Here is a 27,372-nt window from a genome sequence, read left to right on the forward strand (position 1 = left end):
TTTTTTTTTCTAAGGTTGTTAAAAGATATAGCAGATTTATGTTTGCTTATGTAGCTTCTGTTACGCTTCATGAACACTTCATGAATGCTTTGAATGCTGAAAATATCTCAGTCAACTTAGAGAAAGCTAAAAACACAATTTCTAGTGTTTTGGTGTTGTTTCTTCTACCTTTTTTTTCTTTACCCCCCGTAAGGTTTGGTTGCAGATTGTTTACTTGTCTAGAATTAGAACATCACAGTTCTTGTCAATCCTGCAATTATTTATCAATCTAAACATGTGCTGCCTAAATAGAGGACCAAAATTCTTCAGACATTTGGATAATTTTGTTGTTGTTGTTACAATTTGTTCTAATTCAAACCTGCTCTGTCTAGAAAAACATGGACTAAAGGCTAAAATGCTAGTTTTAAAACAGAGAATATGATTTAGTTTACTTAGTTGTGTGTTCATGCAATACAGGGTAAATTGCTTTTATTATTTTGCTCTTGCATTACTTTGTAGATTTAAATTCAGTTGTCTGCTTATATGATGTTTATTCTATACCAATAGCCTTTTTTATACTATATCCCTTCTGGCTTCTATTTGTGTGTCCTCATAACTATTATTTCTGGGTGCTTTAATATCAGTAACAACTACCTTTTAATATCAGTAACAAATACCTTATTGACAAATATTCTGTTCCTGTAAATAATTTAGAACCCTTCAATGCAGCTTCATGGATTAAGTAGGGGTTTTGGTGACAGTTTATCTGCTGAGAAACTGGTGTTAGCACTTTGTTTGATCACAATCAGTATCTGCTTAGGGGGTTAATCAGTGTTCCTCCTATGAACTGCTTCAGTTGTACCAGTTCCTCTTTTTTCATCACAACCAATTTGTCTTTCTTTCCCCTGTCTTAAAATACCAAATTTTTGGTGATAAAACTGTCTCTGTACCCTAGGGGAATACTATTAACGGTGATTAATTATGGTTAGGAAAGGAAAACACTTTTTTCACTTTGGTGTTTGGAATGTCATAAAGACACTTATCCACATTTCATGCATATTATCAGAATGTTAAAATAACCCCCTGCTGAAATATCCTGTACCAAGAAGCATATAGTGAAGTGTCAGACATGTGCCTCCCTCATGCAGTCTATTCCTTGATTTCGAGGGCTCAAAAAACATGGGAAGCCTTATGTAGCCTAACTAGACATCAGGAAAATAGTTCACTTGTCTGTGTTCAGTGGCTTTGTGTCAGTGCATGGCTGGCTCATGTTTGTAATATTAAATATATAATCACAGAATCTTTAAATTTGGAAAGATCATCAAGTCCAGCCTTTGATCAAGTACCACCCTGCCCACTAAACAAGCAATTCAACTGAAATCACAGGGCTAATTTGTCAGTACTTAAAGGTACATGAGCTGGAAGAGTTTAGTAGTATCTGATATAATTAAAGTTTTTTTTTTCTTTCTTTTGCCCTGAATTGGTGTCTTTCCTTATCTTGCTAGTCAACAACTGACAAATAAAAGGCCTGGTTGGCTTTCAAACTGCACGTCTGATAGGACAGAATTAATAGCACAGCATGGAAATGGATGATCCAGCAAGGGTTGGATCTTATTTTGGGCATTGGAGAAAATCTTGATCTACAATACTAAACCAAACAAAATTTACTTATTTTCATAGCATCAATATTAAGTCATGTAGTACCAAATGTGTGTGGAAATAGAGAGGAATTGTCTGTCTTGAATGCATGAACAATATCCTTTTCCAAGGAAAGTGATTCCTAAATACCATCCTCTTGAACGCACCTCACAGGTTCATCACAACCATCATTGCATCCAAATTTAGGAGCAAGAATGTGGAATTAGCCTCTTCCACATTAACTGTGTATCTAAGTTAGGGCATTTTGTGTCTGGCCCCTGACAAATTCATTTTTCTTTTTGATTTGAAGCCATCGGATCAAACTGTGTTTGGAAATGTCTTAAAACATGAAGTGAGTTCAGTAAAAAAGTGCAATGAAGTGTAAATAACAGTGGAGAGATTAAAAAGCCCCAGCATATATGTTTTGGAAAACAAAAGTCCTCATTAATAGTTATGTAGTTCAGTCATTTTAGGAGACTTTAAGTCAACCATTTTTGTGCTGTGGAAGCACAGCTAAATTGATCTGCCCTGGGCTTGGAGCTGCCACTGCTGTTTTAGTGTGAATATTTGTTGGGAAAATCCTGGTAACTTCTGTAAAATTGTGATGAAATTTGTGGGTGCTTTGTTAAAAATTTAGGGTGTTTTTACCAAAAAGGCAATGATATCCCTATGGGATCCCATATGTATTATCATGTTGGTCTTATTTGGGGTACACTTTATCAGCCTCAAGCCACAGGAAGTTTATTTTGAAAGTGCTCATAAGTGGCAGCTGTATGAAATTCTTAGGATAAAATTCTGTAGGGAATATTTAATTGAAAAGGAATTGAATGTTTTTTTCCAAATAACGTAATCTAAATTTAATTCTCATAAACACCTGAATGTATGAGCTACCATAGAGAGACCCTAAAACTTGTATTTTAATAATAAATCCCTTTTCAGGGGGAGGGGGGGGGGAACAAATAAACATGAAGGTTTTTTTAACTTGCCTTCCTCTGGCAGATTTACCTGTATCTTTAAAATGCAAATTAAATTGTTAGATTGCCAGTAGTTACTGGTAAAAGAAAAGTGTGGGCAATGACAGTGAGTTAGTAAGACTAAATCTTTCTTTATTTAATTAACAGTCACTTGAATCTGAAAAAATTGCAGTCTAATATATAGACCTCAGTGAGTGTTTACCCTTCCTGTAGTTCGCATTCAAAACCTTGAAGTTTTAAGGGTCAGTATTTGATTTGAAAATCACTGGATTAATTTTATCCATCTTTAAGGCTGAATTGAGTGATAGCATGTCCCAGTCTGTACCAGCTTAGAAATGTCCTCTCAATGAACGGGCTGTTAGACATCTAATTTTTATGTCAGATTGTTACTAAATCATAACTTGCATCATCCGAGTGCCAGAGGATTTTTGAATGACTTGAGGAAAGCTCTTAAATTTAAACAAGTTAGTGGAAAGTGGAGATAAACTGCAGTGCTGTTGTTATCCCCACTTATTGTTCACTCATTTTTGGGGTCTGAATGTGCACTTAGACTGTGAGAGAGGCATTTTAAGAAACTTATGTGCTTTTGTCATGTTGGGTTAGCAGTGGGGACTCTGTAAAGCCATGTGTTCATGTGTGTTGCTACAGTGTTAGACATCATAGGATATTCCTTGATAGAAAATACTCCTAACAAACAGACATTTTGTGCATCAGGAAGTTCTTGTCCATATGGGCTTTTTCCAATAAATGTGTATGCTATGGCCACATAAAGCCCTATGTCTCTGCTGCTGCTTTGTAAGAATCACGTTATTGATTTTAAAATGAGTAAAAAAAGAAAAATTGCTGCCTGTTTTGTAGCAATGCAATCCATAAGTGAGGTCTTACCGAGGTAAATGGTAAATTCTTGAGGAAAGAATTTCATTCTGGCAAATGAAAGTCACAAATTCACGTTAGAAATTCTGATGTGAGTGCTTTGGGTTTTGTAGGTTACAACTCTTTGGTCTAATTCTTCTTTGCAGGCTGGTAATTTGGCATAGTCTGATCATATCAAACAGTAAATGCTGATCAATAGGAGTAATAATAAGACCACTGAGCTTGACCATTCTGGTTTGACAAGAGAAAACGTTTTGGTGTGTGCTGCAAAGAGGAGAACAAAACATCATGAAGAAAGGAACAGTCTTCCCCAAAATTGAATAGATCTTCCGGTGGTGGGCTGCTAGAGTTAAGAAGGTGACAAGTTAATTATTAATCACTTTATTTTGGACTGAATAATACTGCTCAGCAAGAATTGTATTTTTAAAATAGGCATTGCAGAAATTTAGCAGAGTATAATGATAGGATGTGCTTATTTGCCAATATTTCCACTCATTGCAATAGAAGCTTCATTTCTGGAAGCATAAAATACTTTTTCTTTGTGATTTATAGGAAGATGCTTAAAGTAATTCAGCTTGATAAGTAGGTCTTTCAGAAATGATTAAATGCTTCCTGTTCTCTAAAGAAGAAATAGATACATGCTTTAGGTTATTATATACAGGCTGGCAAATTGCTTGATAATGCTTTCTGTCTTATTTCTATCCCTTACTCTGAAAAGCAAGAACCCAATAACTCCTCAGACATCAGCATAAATGATAAACAAACCTGAAAAAAAGCTTTAGAAAACCGGAGAAGCCTTTAAGAATTAGAGGATCTTCTTGGCCAGGCACCACTGCCTTTAACATCCCTGTTGAAAAGAATTCATACCTGACAAAAGAGGCAATTAGTCTACTGAATGGTAACAAGAAATGTCACCACCGGTAGTAAACTGATGACTCTGTTCCTTATTCTGTTGGCAGATCTTATTATTATGAACGTTAAAGTAATCAGTTCCCTGTCACTTAACAATCCGTTTCTACCTCTTCCTTTCCTCAAATCCCCTGGTTTCAGTTGCTCACTGTATCATTCATGTATTGTTTTTACTAATCCTTACTGACCTGAAACATTACAATAATCTTGCAATCTGGGGAGAAATATGACCCGTATTAAGCATGAGGATGAAGTGACAATGCCAATAATCATTACTGAAGAGCTGTTTATAATTTTGCAATGCCATAGGGAACTTCCACTCATTTAAAGAAGAAAGAAAAGGGGATAATTCAAAGACCTTACTTTAGTAGCAGGTGTTTGTTTTTTTCCTTAACTATCTACAAGAGCTTAGACCCCCCCATGGTGTCCTGCCACTGTCTGTTCTTAACTGGCATCCTTTCAACACATTATTTACCAAATGTACCCAATCTGAGACTAGTTTATCTCCCTATTCTCTCTCTGGGATTGCTTAATTAAAAACCACAAAATAGCAACCAAATTATTTTAACTGTTCTTAAACTGAAAAAAACCCCAACCTGCTGACTATAAGTTAGAAGATATAGGCTAGAATAAAACAAGCTTTCTCTTGAGAATTTTGTGTAGCATTGTTGAATACTTGGAAAGCAATCTTGAATTTGCCAGTTGTATGTGCAGAAGGTGTGTTTGCATTTTAGTTCATGTGTCCCACTACATTTTGTGAAATGTTTTGGGAGTATACCAACTGGATTTGTTTTGAGATAAAATGAAGTGAAGGATTACACTTCAGGAGGACACCTCCTGGGCTTCAGAGAAGAGTGGTTGTTAACGATGGGACTAAAGTGAAGCTAAACTGAAACCCCTGAAACACGCAGGGCAAACCTGTTTGCATTGGTCAGCAACCATTTCTCAAACTCCACTCTTTCCTGGGATTTGAGCTGTCTCCTCCATGTTGATACTGTGGTTTAAACTTTGTCTCTTCCAATTGTTAATTTGAAATACTAAGCTCTGTGAAACTTGGCAATGTAACAGATAAGAATTAATTGGTTGGTCTTTTGCTATGGGTGTTGAATAATGTCTGTCTTCAGCTTTTGAGTTGGGTCAGAGCAATGGTTGCCTTCTCTCATGCTTAGTGAACTCCAGACAATTATTTCCACTGTAGAATGCTAAGGCTGTGCCATATTTGTTGGAGTTTTTTAAGAAACTTCATGAAAAGACATTATAAAAAAACCACAATAAATAATCTAGAAAAATGCTATAAATAAAAAGAAATACAGGTTGCAAACCTATTTGTCTAAACTGTGCATTAAAAGAAAGAAAATCCTTTCATTTCACCTCTGGAGTTCTGTGGGAAGTACTTCTCTGAAACACTGTTCTGTTGCTCCGGCTCTTCCGCCTCGAGGTGTGTTAGTATGGAGAGTGAATCTGAAGTTAATGACATGATTCATGATGGTTTCAATCCTGAAATCCATCACTGGCACAGCACACTAATGACTTAGCATAACATCACTAACCCAGCGAGCGTGCAGCTCTGCTCAGTCTCGGGGAATGGCTGCTGGCCACGGGGGCTGCAGGGACAACCAGGGGCTGAAGCGTAATTAGCTAAATACCTCCACGGTAACTTTCGGAAAACAGGGACAAGGTAAATGGTGTAACTCGTTTTGGCAGTTGGTGATTTACAGGAACATTAACTTTCAAGCTCAATTGACAGCCTCAGAGCTGTGTTTCATGTAAAGTACGTGCAGTTTGGGGAGACAGTCACAGAGACAAAGAAGTCATCTATTCCATTAGGGGAACTGCACGTCCCAAAATAACTGCAGCGTTATGGAAAGAGGCATTAATGAAGTATTACTCTTGCACTTCTTGATTCCAAGCAAAAGAAGCAGGTGTCTTACTGTAGACACCTGCAAAGTGTTTATTGTGCTGTTATGACAAATTATTATGAGATTGGTAGTTTGGGAGGTCTCCTGTTGAAGAATCAAACGTTAAAAGAAAACTAAACAAGCAAATGCACACAAACCGTGGAAGTTATGAAAACTTTGGTAACTTAGTGGTAAAAACCATCTTCAAAATAGAAGTTGACCATTATGAAACTGTGTATGCTATCCAAGAGGTCTTCAACAGAATGGAAAATATCCTTGGAAGTTTAAATATCTCTTCATAAATACATCAGACTTTGTACATTTTTAATTTAGAGTGAACTTTTTTTCTGACGATATCTTAACTTTTTTTTTTTTCTGATTGGATTGATGCTTCCAAGATGAGTACCTCCTGACATTTCCTAGGCTCCAACCTATTTGTTTCTTCTTTCTATGTTTTGTACTTTGAGTGAAGGAGAATTTTTGTCTGACTTCTTACAACTTTGGTGAAATCCGGTAATCTTTAACAGGTTGAATAATTCTTTGTGTCAGATGAATAGAGTTGCTATTATTAAAATTGTGTTTTTGCTGTTGAATGAGCTAATTTGCAAGATCCGTGACACAAATTAGAGATACAGAATCTGAGTTGTATCACATGTATTCAACATTTGCTGTAGTCTGTGCTTTATCTAGAGTGGCATGAAAAATTCATGTAGCAGTTGTGACTGTAACTTTATATAGTCTGAATTTGCCTTAATACTGTAATTATTTTCATGAATTTAATCCAAGACATAAATTCTAAAGCATCTGCTCTGGAATACATATTTCTGTCTGAGTACAGTAGTTCATGACATGAACAGCATGGTTTTACCTCACTGCTCTATTGCAATATCTGACTTTGCCCACTTAAGAGGGTTAAACCAACACTTGTTGCAGTATTACTTGATGTCTGAAATGAAACATGCATGTGATGTTGGGCAGGAGGGCCAGCATATCTTTCATCTGCAACATTACTAGTCTGCTAGATTAAAGGTTTGGTGTTAGACTTAACATAAGGGGCATCTCCTACTTCTATGAATTTCTCAACTTGCCACCTTGAACAATTCACTTAATCTCTCAATTTATCTTTCTGTTATTGAAAAAACATATACAGCATAATATTGCTGATGTAGGGTGAGAATTATTTGATTCGTTGGTATCTCTGTAGTCTTTGTGCTTTGAAGAATTAATTACTTAGTTGCATTTGAAAGAGCTATAAAATATTGCCAAGCATTTAATCCTGAAAATAAAAATAATCCAAGCCGGGAAGATCAAATAAATAAATTGGTAGATAGTTAGATAGAAGTTATGTGTTCTAGGATTGGACAATTAATAGTGCAGATGCCATCTTTTCAGTCTAGCAGAGCATTCAGTTAAGGTATTGTATCTGTAAGTAAAGCTCAAATGAAATACTGTTCACAGCACTTACTAAAAGATTTTGGATTACTCTTTGCCTTCAAGAAACAGCAAGACTCAGAATGGGTGGCAGCACGTGTAACGTGATGGATAGATCACGTGTAGGGCAGCACTCACCTTCTCCCTGTGATACTTGCATAAAAACAGTAATTGAAATATCTCTGCTTCACCTTTAGAGAACCTGTTGACCTCTCGAGTTTAAAATGCTCATATCTTTCTCTTATTAGCATCTGTTGGGAGAAATGAAGTGAAAAGATTTCTGCCTAGTTAACAGCCTACTTAAATTTAAATGGTAATGCTCACAGGTATATATTGTCCTAATTTGATCTTTCTGCATTTTTTCCAAACAAAGCATTTTGTGTTTAAAAGAAAAGCAGGCACTATTAGTCCATAAGGATGAATTAGCTCAGTGCCCGAAGTGTGTAAAAAGAAAGTAGAGATGAAAAAAGATTTCACATAAAAGCAGACCTGTAAGGAAGCCAAGCTTAGTCTGTGACTTCCACAGTTCTGAGTCTCTGGAGTCTTCCTATTTTGGAGGCATCAGCAGGGGGAGGGGGAAGAGAATAACGATATAAGACAAAGCTTTCCAGACAAAAGAGAAATTCAGACCTTTATCTTCCAGCTTTTAAAATATATTTACTGGAGCCATTCATCCTGGCACTCACTAAAAGTGCTTTCTGAAGATTTCCAGGTGTCTTGAAAGACTTCAGAGCAGAAAAATTGTATTGTCTTAGTGATTGTGTAAGTGTTCTTCTTACCGGGAGGGCTTCATAAGTTTCTCATGGGTTACTTTATCTGAAAAATCCAGGAGATTGTTGCTTTATAGTTCAGTTGTGTTGTGAATTCTCCTTTTCAGTGATTTGGGGGATGGCTGTAACACAGTCCTACTTCTTGAGAGGGTGAAATGTAGCATTGAATATTCTGCTGAGTGGCCTGAAGTGACTGTAGGGAAGCAGTGATGGTAAGAGCAGCTCCAAGGTGTTGGGCTGGGAGGGCGTGCCTGGGGCCAGTCCAGATGGGAACCCTGTGTGAAGAGTGGGGAGTTGTGCCTGAGGCTCTGCTTTATCTTCCACGCATTACTACCCTCTTGAATTGGTGCCATTTTATGGTTTAGGCCACGGCTGGGACATGAATCTCCTCAGGTGTCATGACAGTAATTGTGAGTGGATCCTACACTGCTTATCTCCAGGGAACAGAGTACATAACAGCATTCCCTGCTGTAATTATTTCAGTATAGGCTATAAATTATAGCTTTAACATGTGGATGTTAAGTGTTTTACACTGTTGTAATTGTAAATCTATATAATTAGACGGGGAGCCTTTTCAAGATGCTGACCCCAGCCTAACTGCACAAACCAATTTTTATTGATGGTGGTAATCCAGATGGCCAGCAATAGATAACTAAAAGGATAGAAGAGTAAGTGAAATTAAATAAACATTTGAAGTTCAACTCTTACTACAAGAAGGGTTAGTTTAGTAATTTAATCATTGGAGTTCAATAGAAGGCCTACTTGCTCTATTATATCTGAAGTGATGAAGTAGTTCTTCGGCTTCAAAAAAGAAGAAAAGCTGTGAGGAAACTGCTTGAATGTTTTGTTAAAAAAAGGAACCCACAACAATGTAGTTTCTGACAAAAAACCAGAAAAAAAATTTCATCCTTTCTTAAAATAAAGATACACCCACAAGAACTATTAGTACCATGACAGTCATAACAGATCTTAGTAGTTCTGCAATTACATTGTACCTATGATGCTTAAAGATATTTTTGAGACATGGGAGGTTGCTTGATTGAAAAAAACCAAACAACACAACTATTAAAACTATACATTTTGAGATTTTAAAATTTACAGTATTGCAGTAAGATTGCAAAGATATACAGTATCTTTGTGCACTTCAGCACTTCAATAAACTCCCTTACTTTTCTTACTTACCTTTAAGAGATACTGCACTCTTTATTACCCCAATCTGTGCACATATAGAGAGATTACAAAAGAGGGATAAAAGTTAATTATAAGTAGTGTTTTTATTCATATACTAAAATTAACTATAAAGATTCATAAAATACTTGTAAATTGATATGCAATCTGGATTATACCCAGTAGGGAAAAAAGCATAGTCTTTTAATAATTATAAATATTTTATGGTATGCTGGCACCCAGTACCAGCTAACATAGTATAAATAAACAGTAGCACAGACATTGCTAGTTGGTTTATTCTTCATGAAGATACTGGACACAAAAGAGGAGCTTTGAGAGTTCCTTGGGAAACTAGACCTCATCTGAGAGGTTTGGGTTTATTCCAACATAAAACAGTACACTAAGGAATTTCAAAGAATTTCAGTTACATTGAAAGTATTCTTACTTTCTGACCACATGGAGTATGGACAAAGCCATTTCCTACTGGTGGGACATTCCTGCACATACCCATTTGTAGCAAGTAAATTTATTCTGGCCAGAGTAGGTCTCTTGGTGACAACTTCTATAAAATGTGCTTGTCATGCTGCCAGATAGCACAGTGCAAGTTCCATACAAATGGGCATGTATTCTTGGTTTTCTTAAAATTAAAAAAAAAAAAAATCACAGGTTATTTGAAGGTGTGGGATTTTATATTGTTAAGAGTCTTACAAATAAGCAAAACCCCCTTTATTTAGCCTTAATAAAAAATGTTTGAAAATCAGATTCCAGAAGACCTTTTTCCCACGCATGACTTTTCATCGTGGGATGATAACTTTATTTGAATAGTAATCTTTACATGGAAAAAAAAAAACCCAAATACCTATGTCTGTGTAGGTATGTATGTAAGCTGTGAATACCAACAAACCTCCAGCCTGGGAAAAGAGAGGCAAAGGAGGAATGGCTGCAGCCGTAGATTTGTGGCACTAGAGAAACCTTACCTGGAAATGAGAATGACTGTGAATTAGGGCTGAGTCTGTTCTCTCACTTCCACAGACATACACTCTAGGAAAGAGAAAAGTTTCCAGCTTTGGAAGAATCTTTGGCAGCAGTTTGAGTTCATCTCCAGTAGCAGGGATTGGGGTGTTATTAGTACACTATAAATACATGAACTGTAGTTTTCCCTGGATCTGTTGGAGGAGCTGTGGAGGGCACCAGCAGGTAACGCTCCCTCAGGAGCCTTTTCTCTGCAGTGCTGCGTTGCTGTTGTTCCTCTGCTCTCTGTGGCAGTTTGTGATTCTGATGGAGAACTTGTCTATAACTCTTAACGTTGGGTTGACAAGGCCAAAGTGCTTGCAGGTTTTTTTGGTCAGTGCTGCATTCATAACACCACTCAGCAAGGTGATCGTCTCACTCTTGGCACAGGTGTCAAACTTTTCAAGCTCAGGAGCCAGTGCTGTGCTGGGGAGGGTGTGGTTGGTAGTTAGCTTCCCTGGGTTTATTCTCACAGCACTGGCTGATAATGAAGTGGATGATTTACAAATGCTGAGGGCATGATTGGGATGAACCTGTTGACATCTAAAAGCAGAAAAGAGCATGTTGAGCCTCAGGAAGCCACAAAAGCTTTTTATGCTAGCGAATGTGCACTGTGCGTTAGGGAGCTGACCTTGATGCCCCAGTACACTTAATTTTTTCTTTCTTTTAAATTCTTTGATTTTTTTTATTATTTTATTAATTCTCTGTGTTAGAACTATTGCAACTTAAAGCTTTCTTTCATGAAACTTGCAGTTCATTGATTTCTCTGACAGTCAGAAACTAATTTTCTTTTATTAATGTGGATGTTTGGAAGCTGACTAGCAAAACAATCTCTGGTAAAAGCAGGACAACTCATCTCCTGCTACAACCTGATGTTTCCTTCATTTTCCTACTTGTATTATTGCTGAAACTCAATTTACCACACTGTAACTCACTGAAATGGCAAGTGTTGCCTGATTCGCTGATTGTGCAGGTTTAGCTGGTGCCGTGGCCATGGGATCTGTAGCCAGCTGGGTGTGGGTTGTGATGAGGACCATGAGGTGCTGTGTTGTGCTCTGCCTACGCCCAGAGAGCTGTGTCCTCAGAGCTCTGACTTTCAGTTACTGAAATTAAGTCACTGGAGCACACACATAGTGACATCTTGGCACAACCTGCCTGTCAGCAGGAGGTCTTGTGTTGTTCAGGGACTGCTTCACTCTGGAGAGGGGCTGTGCTTTGCCAGCTCACATCAAATGTGTGTGGACAAATGCAAATCTGCAGAAACAAGAAACGCTGTGTTGCTAAAACTGTAAAGTACACCAGAACTAACACGGACAAATGTGAGTTGTTTATGAAAAATGTGTTAGAAGTGTCATAGGGTGGAATTATCACTTATAAAGATCTCACTCCCACAGCCTAGAATAGCTTCAAGGTACTGGAAAATAAGGGTCTGCACTGCTCTCTGGAGATCGTGTCTATTTTGTCTTAATTATTATAGCTCTGAATATTGTTACTCTTTAATGCAATGTTGTGAAATCCCTGATGTGCTCAGCATTCCAACCATACAGTGCACAAGATTTTTATTCCCTTAAAAAAATCAACAGACTAATTTAATTGGTTCCTTCACTTCTTGAACTAGAATTTTGCCAGCAGTCACTGTATAACTTACCTGAACTAAAAATACATCTGGATGTCAATACATAGATCCTCTTATGTCTTGCTTTTCATTTTCTTCCAAAATGGAAAACACCATTCATTTCAATATTTCTGTAGGAGAAGTATATTTACCTTATCCGTATCCATTTTCTTTCTGTCTGTCCGACTTATCTAGCAATGTGGTGACCTTTCCAAAATACAAAACCAATTCATATGAAGTTTTTGGTTTGCTCCAGGATGTCTGAGGGGTTTGGTCTTAGTTATGCTCTGAATTGTTGAGGTACAGAAGTCATTCTCAGCAGAGCTTAATGATATTCTTTGTGTGGCCAATTCTGGTCATTAATCAGTTGAGATCAAATTCTGGATCCTGGTTTTGTTTTTTCCCCCTGTTGTTTTTTTTCTGGTTCACTCTAACAGTGAGGCAAATGGAGAGAAGTATTCCTGAACTGTAAAGTGGGAAGGCATATCCTAAGGGAAGTCCTAACTGTGCTGTATGTTGGTCTACGTGAGTGGGTGGGATTAAAGAACTTTGTGTTTGGCAGCGTGTTCTCAGTGTTCCTGCCATGTTCCAGCTCTGATGGATAGTGATGGTAGTGAGACTGGGAGATCTGAGGGGTCAATTGGCTTTGTCTGAACCCAGCTGTGTGACAAATGCTTAATATTAAATTAATCTTTCTTCACTGCCACAGAGAAATGCAAAAAAAAAAAAAGAATTTTGATTACAACATTCCTCTAGCAGGCAACAAATAAGTCTTCAGAAAAGTTGGAAGAGTCAAAGGATTAATTTGTTGTGGAGGATAGTTAGAGAAGACAGCAAATCAGTTCACTGAAGCAAGAAGTTTGTAGGAGGGTCTACTAGGACTTCTGGCTAGGGAGGACTAAGTTAAATGATACCCCAAAGTAAAATGATATAGATAAATGTGGACATTTCTGAAATGAAAGGAAGGAATGTGGAATTAAATGCAGATCTCAAAGCAGCAAAGAATCTACTCTTGTGGTTGGGAATTTATGATCGAGGTAAATTAAAGAAGCCAATTGTAAGAAAATTACTTGAAGAAATAATATACTAGGGATGGCTTCATAAGGACTGAGGAAGAAAGGGAAAAGAAAAACATCAAATCCCAGTGTGTTTCTGGGAGGGAATTGTTACCAGTTTTTACAGTTAATCTGATTTCTGCTTGAGATATAACATTAAACTTTTGTTGGGAGATAACTATTTAAGAATTTACTTGAGCTGTGTAATTTCCTTTATAGCCATTTAAGCCTTTTATGATAGTATTCTTCCACACTAATTTTCTCTGAAACAAACTGGTTTCTTTAAAGTGAATCAGTGGTACCTCTACAGTAGAGAATTTGTTTAAAGTGAGAGGTAAATGTTGGGAAAATGTGCAAATAGAGAAGTACAAAAACCAAATACACCGTGCTTTTGGTTTAGTGTGGTTTTGTTTTGGTTTTATTTTTTATATCTTATGGTGTTGTCATAGTTCCTGGATTTATAGACATAATCTGAAGGGAAGCTGAAATATGAATTCTGTATTATTGGTGTTTCATCTAGTGAAGAGTGAGTCTAGATTATCTGGGTGATGAGTTGGGTAGTAGGAGAGGGACAGATAATTAAATCTGTGTTGTGATTCATTGATGTGTTAAGAATAGAAGTATAATATGTCATATTACTTTCCTATCTTCTATTTACTGCTATTGGCCTTGCTAAGATTGTTTAAAAAGAGAGTAAAAATTCACTGATGTAACATACTGTAAGAATTTCCGTGGAACAGAGATGCAAGGTTATGTAGAATTCCTCACTCTCAGGATTCAGGACAATGCAGGATTAGGTCTGTTTTCTGGAAGTTGATGTTTATCATACATATTTAACACAGAAAAGAGTTTTGCATTTTCTATTTGATCTTCAGCTTTCCAGAAGTCATCCTCCATCCCTGTTGATATATCTTTTGTCTCACATCAGTCGCGTGACATGTTCATTTTGCTGTGTATCACAAGCAAGTGGTTTTGAAGGAACTCTTTTATGTCATTTTCTTTGTATGTCACTTACCATTTTTATTAATTACTTTAGCTGTGATTTTTATATTTGTGTGGTTAAATTTTTCTGGTATAGTGTGTTTGTCTACAAAGGAGTACAAATGTCTTTTCATTCCCTGATTCAAAAAAGTTTGTTTTTTGGGCTTTTCAGTTATTACCTTAATCAGCAGTGTCTCTTAGCTCTCAGTGACTGAGCAGCAGTGACATTTTTATTCTTATTTTCTTTATTCCAACCCTTTATTTGCTAAAGAAAGTGTGCTGATAGTTTTTGAGTGTTGTCAGCACAGGTTCCTTGGACTGGTGGATATGAATCTTGCTGAGGGTGTTTGTGCAGGTACACAGAACTCTGTCCTGTGTCACAGCTGAGCACAGGAACCTTGAAGGACATGGGAAGTTCATGATGTTTGCTATTTGAGTCCCACTTCACTAATCCTGAGCAGCAGTGCATGTGCTCAGCACAAAGATCAGGAAAGGGCAGAGGAGCCTGTGTGTTTGCACCTCCAGCCCATCTGCACTTCTTGTCATTGCCTAGAAAATCCCATTTCCTTCAGTCCATGTTTTACAAGGCCTCTTTCTTTCCAACTGCTGCCTTTGAAATAAGTCTGAAATGGTAAAAAGAGGAACAATATTGGTTTTACCTTTGAATGCTGAGGCTTTATATATGTATTGATAAATCATAACATCTTTACATTCTTGTAATAATGGCAGGTTATCTTTATGTTGTAACAGAACTGACAGGAATATTTATAGAATTGTGGGATGAAGTGTTTTCTGTTTGCCTCCTTCAGAAATAGATCAGTTAAATATCATTGCTTCGATTTGTCTTGGTGGGAATGTTTCAATTCACACATTATATTGAGCTACACTTGCATTTAAAAGATGAAATAATCTGTAAAAATAAAGAGTACAGACAGAATATTTTTGGTTAATTTGTGGGTTTGATGTTTCGTTTTTATTGTTGTGATTTTTTTCTTGTGTTTTTCTTTTTTTTTTTTTAATTGTTTTTGTTGGTTTGTTGGTTTGTTTCAGAGGATTTTTTTGTTTTGGTTTTGTGGTAATGTGCTGTTTTGAGGGTTTTTTTGTGACTTTGATCCAGTATTGTGCCTAAAAAAGTCACTTGGAGCAAGTTCAGACCTTTCATTTCATTTAGTACTTCTCAAGGTGTAGGAATTGGAATAACAAAGAGCACAGAGAGCATAATCTGGTAGGTTTTAAGGGTCACCGTCATGTAAATTGTGAAAGTGTTTCATATTCCTTAAGAATAAGAAATCCTTAAGAATTTACACCAGGAGGTTTAGTGTAGTAGTTCAGAGATAAGAAATTTTTTTTTTATGGAATACATGTATCATAGGTATTAGATAAGACCATTCAAGACTTACATAACCCTTTAGAAAATTATCACAGTCTTTATAAGTGAAGTTACAAATCTGTTGCATATGGACAAAATAACAAAAACAGCTACTGTGTCTGATTTTGTTGCCATATGTTATTTCAGTGCTCATGTGTTTAATCTAAAACAAGTAATAATTCAGTGTAAATAGTTTAGAAATCCAGTGATGGCCGCATCTTGTGGTTTTGCTATTGATTTTCACATACTCCAAATGTTTATTTGCAAATCTCTTCTGTTAAGTGAGATATGCAAACCCTTCCACTTGCATCAGAATGTTACTTTAATGATTTTTTTTTATCTCGTTAACTATTTCTAAAAGCTCAAATTATTCATGGAATGCGTTATTTGGAAGAATGAAAGCAATTCCCACTAATAAGCAAATTGCCATTTTCTTTGACACACATATAAGACCTCTGTATACACAATAGTAGCTACTCTGATATTGTTTTCCACTAGGATGTGTTTCTTTTTCCCTACAAAATAAACAAGAGGGTAATTTAAAGTAAACTTAGGTTGTGTAAATTCATATTTATGGTTTTATCACCATATTTATTTATGGTGAAAATGGAAATTTTATCTACTAGAATAGCAATATCAGGTTTTGGACTCTTTTCTGACAATATATAGACTTTTGGTGGAAAAAATGGAGTTCAAGATCTTGCAAAGTTTTCTCTAATGGAAGTGAGCTGTCATGGTTTCTCTATTTTTTGATGTTCAAACTAGCTAGAATTAAACCAGATCACGTATATGTACATGCACATGCTCTGGATTCAGCATGATAAATTCTTTGCTAATGTTTTTTTATGTAATTCCAAGAGTATCATTGTGTGTGGGGCCAGAGCTTGTATCTGAGTATCTGACCACTTAACTGCTTTCCTCACATTTCATTTCCTTGTACCTGGAATGTGCTACTGAGAAGTGAGATGCAGAAAGAGCTTATCTTATAGAGGTGCATAACAAAATGAAATACATTTCATTTTGAAATACACAAAATACATTGATCGTGAAATACTCCTCGGCACAGTTGAAATATCTGAAATCTGGAGTGGCTCTGGAAATCAGTGTGTGACAGAGTGTGTGTGTCAATCTGCATCTCTTTTGAATGGTGTCTCCAGAATTCTAATCTTATGCATTATGGAATCTACTTGCAATGTTCTAGTCTATCTATAACAGTAGTTTTCTTACCAATCTTATCAAAGTGGGGTCATTTTGTCTCTCATCTTGGCATTAGAAAGAAAAATTGCCTGTTACCTGAAAAATTACTGTATGTGTGGTTCTGCTCTTTAGTTCACCATTGTTTAAATGGGGAAAATGGTATTTCCAGAGGAATGGTACTAATATCCATTTATCGTTTTTACAAAGAAAAGGACTGTGATTGAAAAGGTTCCCTCTGCAGGCATTATTAGTGAAAGCTGACCTGCACAAACTAATTTAATAATGTATTTAGGGAACATTAGATTTCAGATACTATGTTCTGAGTTTTTTCTCTCTTTCCTCCACCCCGACTGGAGGGGGAAAAAATCTCTCTCATTCATGAATAACACAAAATAGAATAGAAAACATGGGAATTGTCAGGAAATGTATTTGAGAAACATTGTGTGTCAGGATTTAAATCAACTTTGTAATAGTAGATGAGATTGCACTTGGACTTAGGTACAATGTGGTTGGTAGAAGACAGTCAGAAACCCATTTATCTCAAGTGAAGACACCTTTCAGGATTAGCTTTAGACATTCTTAACACCACTGTAACTCCTGCTTGTCAATGTTCTTCAGTAGTTTAGAAATACTCTTCCTGTCTTACCCATTATTTAAAAGATTTGGATGTCCCCTCATCCCTTTGCATTCTTAGTTCTCACCTTGTTTGTAAAATTTATGGAGAGAATGTTTCTTCTGTGTTCATTATTTTATCTTCTAAACTTTATGCAGCCATTTTCAGTTACAGTACCAATTAAAGTTTGTGATAACATGGGCTTCAGCACAGGCTGAATCCCTGTGGACTTTTGTTCTGTGCCATTCCCACTGCTGGTCATGTTGGTGACACTCAGTGTTGACCAAGAAAAAGGATGAAACAGAGATAATACTCATACTAAATACTTAGGTTTTAAAGCCAATCCAATATCGGGGCCAAGGAATCTTGCAATGACGTCTGACAATCATGAGAACACATCTATTACAACAACTTCCCTGAATCCTTTAAAATACAAAGACTCAAACCCCACTGGGAATGCTTCTGACCCTGCCTGATTTGCACTCCTGCCTCCATGTTCCAAGGACACAAATCTTCCATAATTGTGGAGGCAGTTAAGAGTCAGTGACATTCTGGCATCGGAGAACCTCGGCCTCAGTCCATCAGGGCTTCCAAAATCTCATTATTCAGTGATGCTTCCCTGAGTAATGCCCCTGTACCACTGAGGCTTCTGATGAATTTTAGGTTCCCTCCTTCCTGAAAGGCAGCGTAGCACACAGATTATATAGTTCAGGAAGAGAAGTGATTTCACAATGTTATTATTTATTATGTTTAGCTAAAAAAAAAAGTTAGAAATTTATAATTCTTCCTGAAATAGAATGACTATTCTCTTGACTGCAAACCCTATGAGAACAGAGAAATATATGATATCAAAGTAGAATTTGTCCTGTAACTTCAGAAGTGATTCCTAACAGAGAGAGAAGGTGGGGTTGGTATGATACAGGAGTATTAGGGGAAATGCACAGGGCTTTATGGATTTCTGTGATGATAGTTTCCCATTGAGAATGATAAAACAGTATATTCATATTGTTTTTCTTGATGGAAAGCTGATGAGCATGGCTGTACAAAGAATGGATGAAGTAGCAGAGAGGCTGACAGGCAACAGTTTCTTTTGGTTAACAAGAATGCAATATAGCTTTTAATGGATTTCACTGGAATACTACTGAGATTTCAGGCTCTATCCTGACCCCATGTAAAGTACCAAATGATATGAATCTGTGATTGCATATGTCTGTGTTTATAATTTGACTCATGTTTATTTTTCCCAAGTTGTGCTGATCCAGCCCACAGACATTCTTGGCTTAAGCAGGGCAATGGAGCTCCCTGGCACTGACCAGCCTTGGAGCAACTGGAGCCTCTTATACCTACATTTACCATTGGTGACGCCTACAAGCCTTTCCCTGTTCCTCCCTATTTTACAAGTTACGTTGTTTGCATTCATTCTGACTTCTGTGCCATAGGTTATAGAGGCTGAATAATATCCTCAAAAAAACAGTAAGGAAAAACAAAGGTATTTCCAAGCATATTTCTTTATCTCTTGAGGGATTGTTTATGGTACAATTGCCTGTTCTGGACACACTCTTACCACCTGAAGAAAAGTCTCACTTTTTAATTTACTTCACATACTAAGAGCTACAATATGCACTAGAAAAATCAAACGTACTTTGTAAGACGAATAGTCACAGCTGGGGATAAGGAATATAAATAGGATGACATCAAATGAAAAGAACTGATGATCCAACAAGGCTTCTATAGATCATGTTGTCTCTAATGTCAGGAGAATTGCAGATTAGTCTTGCTGCTCTTTATGAGTAAGCCTATTTATCAACTTTGTGGAAAAATCTAATTTAAGGTGGCACATTTTCCTTAGTTCTGCCACACTTCAAAGCTTAAATCATTGGGGTTGGTCAGCCATTCTCTCCTGGCTGTAATCAGCATGTGAGATTCCCATTCAGGCATTTCTCCATCCACCAGGTCTGTGCTACTCCTGGCTGGCTCTGATAATGTAATTTTAGTTTGCTTGATTAGTGAAGTAAAAAAAAAAAACTAGGAAGCCTTACCTTTTAACAACTTTGTCCAATTCAGACTTAATGTTCAGAGAAAAAGAGCAATTTAAATTGCAAATGCTCTTTATAAGGAGCTGGATTTCTGTAAAGTATAACTTAGTCATGCCATAGAGGGAGAAAATGATAAGTCCTAGAAAAAAAACCACCTTTGGACAAGGTGGATCCAGGCAGAGGCTTTGCTATTTTCTCCAAATAACCTACAGAAAGAGAAACTATTTTTATGACAGGATATAAGAAATGTGAATTTTAACAACTCTGGAGAAAATATGCAGGAATATAAAAATTCGTAGTTTTGCTACCATGTACTACATTTTTAACATGATGCTTTATATCCGAGTCACAAAATGGATTTGCGTACATTTATATTCATTCTTGAAAAGCTAAATAGAGCTCAGGCAAGTAAAACAAGCTGTTTGATATTATGTTTTTTTTTTTCTCCTTTCACTTGATGTAAGAATACCTTAGCATATTATGTCACATTAATCTTATATATGTAAATACTTTCAAGTCAGAACATGTAGTGTGAGCATATTTTATCAGTTATTACCACTAAGATTTTTACATATATGAACCGAAAAAGAAGCTCTGTGTTTATCAAAATTTGAAGTAATTTTTCTCCTTTAGAATTACTTGAATTTGTGTGGTTTGCTCTGTTTCTATATCAGAAAGCATTTAACTGTGCATTGATTAAGAAATTTTTTATTATTTCGTAAATCTGGCAAATTTGTTTAAGTGCGTACACAATGATGTGTGAGATAAAACAGAAGGATAACAGAGTATCAGATGGTAACTTAAATGTAGTAAAATCAGTTTTACAATGGTCTTCACTAGCATATTCTCATAGACAGGCATTTTCTTAGGCATTTCAAAATGCTGCTGTTCTTACAGAGAGCTTTAGGATAAATCCACATAATTCCTGTGCATGACATTTTGAAAAGACCAGAGCTGTGAATATCACACCTGATTGCTTTTAAGTCAAAAGCTTTCATGTGCAGGAAATAATGTTTCAATTAAAAAAAAAGAGAGAAAAGAAGGTCATTTGACATTACTATGTTGCATTCAAAATCGTGTACGGGAAAATTAAAGCGGTTTCAATAGGCTGCTGACTTGGAACTCAATAGGCATTTGCATTACTTGTTCAAAAGGTTGATAGGCCACAATTTTAGGATCAAATTACTACATCAACTCTCAGAACAATCAGTCTCTTGATTTTTTTTTTAATTAAATTTTGCAACTGTTGTTTGCTGAACACCTGGATTTATCTTCTGTTGTTCCCACTTCAGCTTTGTCATCATATGGTGTCTGAAATCTGTAATTCTCTCTACTATAATTTCAACTGTGAAGATACTGTGTAAGATTGAAAATACAAACAGCAGGTGGAAAGAATTTCTACACATTACTATGATGACTTGGCTTTTTTCTTTTCCATGTGAACTGTATTTGATATACAATTAAAGTATATATATATATATGCACTTGTAAGATTAGTAAGCATTTTAATTTTTAATGCTGCATACACTCTGACATTTCCCCAGGGATTCAGAGGAAATCCTTTCTCCTCACATAAAACCAACAAGATGTATTTACCCTAAAATTGCCCTTGAAATAGATACTTTTTCTAGTAATATTTAGAATAATTTCTCCCAAATGACATCTCCTTTGCTGTACAGTGCTTGATCGTAGAATACTGAAATGCAGATTTGGGTTTTGCTTACGGTTGGGTTTCTTTACAGAACCATCAAGAAAAAGCATTTGCCATGTGAAGATTCACCATGTAGGGGATGGATTTGCTGGCTGTATAAAAAGCATTGTTCTTCTGTGGATGACCTCCTTGCACAGAATGATAGTTTTATCCTTCTCTACATCATTATGTTTGCTGTACAAAAATCCTGCTGTGCTACATCATAATAACATGTAATCTTCTTGCTCAGTTTAGCTGAGATTTAAGGAGCCGCTGTTCATGGAAGCAGTTTTCTAAAGTCTGATCTATAATTTACCAGAATCAACCAGGCAAAAGAGCAAGAGGCTTTATAAGAGGGATACAGCCCTTAAAACTCTTAAATGAAGATTAGTTTAAAGTTTTACAATCCGGTACAGAACCATCTGGCAAATCTCATGCCAGGCTTTGTTAAACCTCTGAGCTTTCCTAGTATGCTGTAGTTGTTCAACCCCCACCCCACACCCTGCCTTTATCTTTCATTCCTCTGCCTCCTTCCCTGCACCCTCTTACTATGTTGGAACAAAAGAGGAAAATAAGTAAGCCCAGGGCTGATTTTCTGTAGGAATAGTGTAAGAGCTGTGAGTGCTGGAGGCTGTGGGTGAGCTGCACCTCTGGAAATCATGGCTGGCTGGATATGCATTAGGTGACTTACTGCATCTCTGAAGAGGTACTTGCAAGATAAAAGCTGCCTGTTGGCAGCAGCATTAGAGACTTACTGGGTCAAATTATGGCTTTTGAGTCCAAGGAATTGCTGAGAGGACGTACAGACACATCACAAGGCATCTTGATACTGTCAGAAATGGAGGTGCAATTATTACAGCCAAAACAGTGTAGAAGTTGTCAGTGGTGATTCCAGACTGCTGTTTACTGTGGAAAGCTGATTGTTTCCATTACTACTGAATCACACCTTAGGGCTCTAGACAGTGGGTTTCTCAGTGATGCTTCCACAACGGGGGTTTTATCTGCATGTTTATTTGCATTTTTGTCCTTTACTTCTTGAACACAAAACAAAAACCTTCCCAAAGGAATCCTTACCTGATTTCAGCTGTCCTATGACTTTCTCATAGACTTACATATTTATCTAAAGCACGGAAACTCAGAACAAAATATTTTTTTTCTTAGCAATCTGTTAAATAAACTTATCACTGAAATTAACCCTTCTGTTCACCTTTCAAATGAAGGCTGTTAGGAGGCTGAAGGAGAGGACTTGAGGAATCCAATTACCTGAAATCAACTTAGAAGCAAGAAGGAGGCATTGTTAATGGAGATAATCTCCTTCTCAGACTTACGGCATACCTCTGTCTCAGTGTGATAATAAAGACATTCTGCCTGGACAGTAAAATCGCTATACATGATTTCCTGATTATAATGGGGGACAGACAAATAGTAAAGTCTGCAGTTCCTGTCTAAAAATGTAGCTTTTGGCAGGCAGACAGAAGTAGCCCTAAAATAAGCATTTGCAATCCCAATTGACAATGCAACATAGATAATATATAGTTTACTAAATGTCTTTTGCTGTTTGTTTCCTAAATTTCACTTCAAGCCATATAGGTTTTCAGCATGAAAGACAACTAAATAGAACACTTTTTCCCCTCTAAAGTGCAGAAGTAGAACACTTGGAATCAGATAATCTTAATGCTGCTGTAGCAATTTTGTAAGGCACCAGAGGAAAATGCTTTGTATTATCTTGAAATTTCAATCTGCTTTTGCTTCTCACAGCAATCAATAACCATTAGAATTACTGGTGGTAGTATCTGTCTAGATAATTTTAAGGCTTTTCCAGAAATCAAAATAGGTAAACCAAAATTGTCATGCTGTAACCTTCATTTTTCTTTTTTTTTTTCCTTTTGAACCATAATAAATCCAGATTTCTTTGAAGAAAAACAAAAACTTGTCAATAAAAAAGCAGGAGGGAATGGAGGTGATATCTAGCTGAACAGATCCAGTAGTTAGTATTAGAATAAAAACTTTAAGGTCCTGAACAAATTCCGTTTGCAGCATGGAAAATGACTGTCATTGAAAAATTAGTCATATCCATGAGTCAAGTTGCTAGAAATTTTTATGATTCCTGCTCTAGAGGCTGGAGCAAAACAATTAAAGGTAACTTAACTTCTCTCCAGCTAAAAGGGAAGGACTTTATAACAATTTTAGAGTATGTGTGTTGTGTTAGAGGGGCTTCTGGCAGCTCAGGAGTTGGGGCTGTAGGAAGTGAGGGGCTACAACAGCTTTCCCTCTTCCTCACTCCCTTCCCAACCCACACAGGGGCTGGTAGGGCAGGATCCCAGGTTTGGGGGAGCTAGGCTAGTACCTCTGGTCAGGGAGAGAATGGAATTCAGTCTAACGGAGAAAACAGGCTGAGAGACTAAACAATGTCTTGTCATGGATCATCCAAACCTGGGCAAGCACCAGGAGCTGAGTGGGGCATGAGCAGGATTCCATCAGAAGGGATGTCTGTGACCAAGCACTTGTAAGATCAGTTTGAATTGTCTCAGGTGCACCAAAGATTTCCCCTCATGTTTCAGAGTGAGGACCACTCTGCGGCATCTTAAAGACCAAAATGAAGTCTGGCTTGAAACACTGACTTGCATAACCTTTAAAATCTATTTTGCAGTTTATTTTCTCTGGTAGATTTTGGAAACCTGGATATTACCTATCAAGTTGACATAAGTAATGGTATGTTTGGTAACTTATTTCTTTCAACAAACAACAGAAAATTCTCATGATGAATTTAATTTTTCTCTTAAAATATGTTTAATAACTACTTTGATTAAATATTAAAGCTTTCTTTTGCTGCTATAATTAGACGGAAAATTCCAAATATCAGCAAAATATTTTATGCACAGTCTTTTTACTACCTGGCTGTTAGTCTGGACTTTATTGATTGCTAACATCATTGATCAGGGTAATCTCTAGGTGGTCAGGTGGAAGACTGATGAGACTTGGCTGTATGATGACTCAGCAAACCAAAACCTCTTTTATATTGAAAATACCTGAAGATTGGACTTTCTGTGGATGGGTAGGATTGCCTGGCCTTGGGGGACAGTTGAAATTATTGCATTTCCCGCTGGGCAAAAGGGAACACCAAGATAAAGGAAACCTTTGCAGCCAGCAAGATCCTGTGTGGTTTCCTGTCTCTTTGCCTTCCTCAGTGCCAGCAGCACAGCATTGATACAGGGTGGCAGGTAATGATTTAGAGCAAAGTGTGTCTCCCTCAACTCCGACGGGGGACAGATCTGGGAAGGTGTTGGATGAGTGGCAGGAACTGAATCAGTTGTCCAGATATGCCCTGTGCTCATGGAAGGGTAGCTGGCTGTAACAAAGTGACAGGTGGTTCGTCAGACATGAAAAGGACCTAATTTATTCCAGAAGTCAAGCCTGCCTGCTAGAGAAATTGTAATTGGTGCGTGTACAAGAGCTAAGGGAGCTCTAATGGCACTGCTGAAACCATAATGTAATATCCAGGTTGAAATCATTCCATCTTTATCTCATTATGATCACGATTTTCTTCTATGTGTGAAACTTAAATGCCAAATTGAGGAAGTGGAGGGAACATAAACAAAAGACTGTGGGAACAGTCTATTGTTTCCTCAGAAGGATTGCAGAAGCTGCAGAAGGCTGTAGGAAGATGCTCCAAGCAAAATGGGCAGATAAAGGCTTCCAAAAACTTGCCAGTTTTAGCAAGATCTTCTTTATCTGTGCAGGAAGAAAGAAGCTCCTGGGAGAATTGCCTCTCTTTATCACATTACTCTTTATAAAAGAGAAAAGAGAACTTGTGGATAAGTGCTGCTTATGTGGTCCATTAGCAACGTGTGTGTATCTCAGCAAGGGGTGAGTAAAGAGCTTTACAGTGGAAGTACAACTGTTTGTAGTAGCAGGTAGTTCAGAACAGGTACTCACACTTGGAAGCTGCCTCTAGTCAGCAGTCTGAGCAGTGGGGCAGTGTCAGCTATCCTGGGTGTGCTAACAGCTCGTGTGGAACATGCTTTTCCACCCTGAAAAGTGAGAATGCAAATATGCTTCAAGGTTCTCTGTGACAAACTACATCTGGGTGGTGCAGGGGCTTTCATTTCTAGAAATAGCTCTGAAACATCATTGGAAAGCTGGAATGAGAGCTAGAAAGATGTTTCCTATGTGAAGTCTGTAGGGGCTGAAGACACTTAGTGTTTGGTTTCGTCCTTCCATGTGCTCTGGGGTGCAGGTTGCTGCACTATTTTCACCCTTTCTGTGTCTTGTCCCTACTTTCTGATGCTTGACTTCAGAGTGAGGGGAAAGGGTCTCTTTGGGTGGTGTGCAGGGGGAGCAGTAGGAAGTAAATGGTGCTGGTCAATAGGAAATTCAGCACTGAGTACTTTGAGTCTTCTTTAGGTCATATCTAAGACTTAGAGCATGAGTTCCAGTGTTACTCAAACACTTTAAGAATTGTTTCACCTAAATGAACTTTTGTATACATTTTGCATTCATTTTCTTTATGTATTCATACGTTTGATTATTCTTTTTTCTTTCTGCTGCAATATAGAAGTGGACAAATGTATACAAAACCAATGTGAATTTCCAAAAAAAAAAATGATTTATCAAGAAAGAGTGTGATTTTTAATGTCAGTTCCTGGCAGGTTACCCCATGTGGAATTGTTATGGTGTCTTGGCACTACAACTGATATGTTTAATAATTTTCATTATGTGTTTGGGTCCCTTTGATGCTTGATGATTACATTTAAAGCAAGATTATAAGGTAGAAAACATTTGCTTTTGAACACATGAAAAACACAACCTTCCCTTTCCAGATGCATTCATTTTAACTCTGTTTAGCATTCACTAAATCTATGGTTATTTCTTTTTTCTTTTGAAATGCACTTATTGTTCTATTTCAAGAATGAATCCTGTCCCATTGCTACCCCAAAATATAAAATAACAAAAAAATGGTAAAAATGATTGCTTGTAATCTACTATTACAGGCAATCCAACCTGCCAAAACACAATTGCCATTTAATAAGGTGGTTTTTTGAAAGAAATGCTGTGAATGCTAACTGAAGTTGCCTACAAATTTTGTATTTAAAAAAGTGTTTAATTTTAAGTGGCTGTAGTTTGCTAATGACAGAAATTCCAATGGCATATCTCTCCCTCTCTTTGTCAGTCCTTGCATGGGCATTCAGATTGCTCTGATGTGAGACTTGGATAAGATGATATTTGTATTACATATTGTCAAAGGCCATGTTCAAAGGGTAGTACATTAGAAATGTTGTATTTCAGGAGAAGGAAAATCCTGGCACTACTTAAAGAGCATATTTCAGCAGAGGATTTTTTTTTTTTTTAAAGCACCACTATTTCTGTTTTATGACAGAAAAAAAAATTAGAGAGAAAGAAAATATGAGACTTGTATTTTTTACAACAATGTGCAAAGTTTCTTCCCTGGGAAATTCATATGGAGAAAATTAGAAGAAGCCAGCATCCTATTCAATGTTCACTCCCAGTGTTCAAAAATCTTACACGTTTATTATTGAAGCAGAACAATTACAGATGGTAATGAGTAATTGTAGAATGTTTTGATATTATTAAAAAGGGAAGTATGAAGAGACAGTAAGTCCTCTTTGAAGACTAGTTTAATCTCTTTGATTACATAGACTTCAGGTTTGGGATGGTCATTCTTGAAATATTCCAAGGTAGTGGAAAGTCAAGGAGACAGGAAGTTGGTAACTGTCTTCTGGCTCCAACTCTGAAGAGCATTAAGGAAAGGCAAGGGCTCTTATCCGAAAACATGGCCCCACATCCAAGTGATGAACCTATTTCAGGTAGTTACACTGCAGGGTGTCCATTGAACAGAGCCCAGCCTGGGAAGGAAATCAGAGTCAAGCTCTCTCTGAATTTCTGCTACAGAACCTTACTCTGTTGGCAAATAATTTCATATTTTTGCCTGAATTTTTATCTATACACAGAGAGCAAGGTGTGTACCCTTTACCTTGAAAACTAAAACAACTCTATAAAGTTACTTTTCTGGAAAAAAAAAAAGAGACCTACAGCCTACTCCAAATGTATGAGGTCATGATATGTTATTGTATGGATTTTACACCTGTTTTGTTTCCTCAAGAAAAATTGATGCTGAATGTTGACTGAACATGTAACTGACACATGC

The 27,372-nt window shown here is 37.0% G+C and overlaps 1 protein-coding gene across 2 annotated transcripts in view; it reads left to right on the top strand.

Moving 5' to 3' along the window:
* Positions 1 to 27,372, top strand: part of PCDH11X (protocadherin 11 X-linked) — a 461,593-nt gene that overhangs the window by 189,509 nt on the left and 244,712 nt on the right. The gene's annotated exons all lie outside the window — the stretch shown is intronic.

This window comes from Corapipo altera, unplaced genomic scaffold, assembly GCF_003945725.1.
Source record: "Corapipo altera isolate COAL_440 unplaced genomic scaffold, ASM394572v1 65, whole genome shotgun sequence".
Classification (NCBI taxonomy): domain Eukaryota; kingdom Metazoa; phylum Chordata; class Aves; order Passeriformes; family Pipridae; genus Corapipo; species Corapipo altera.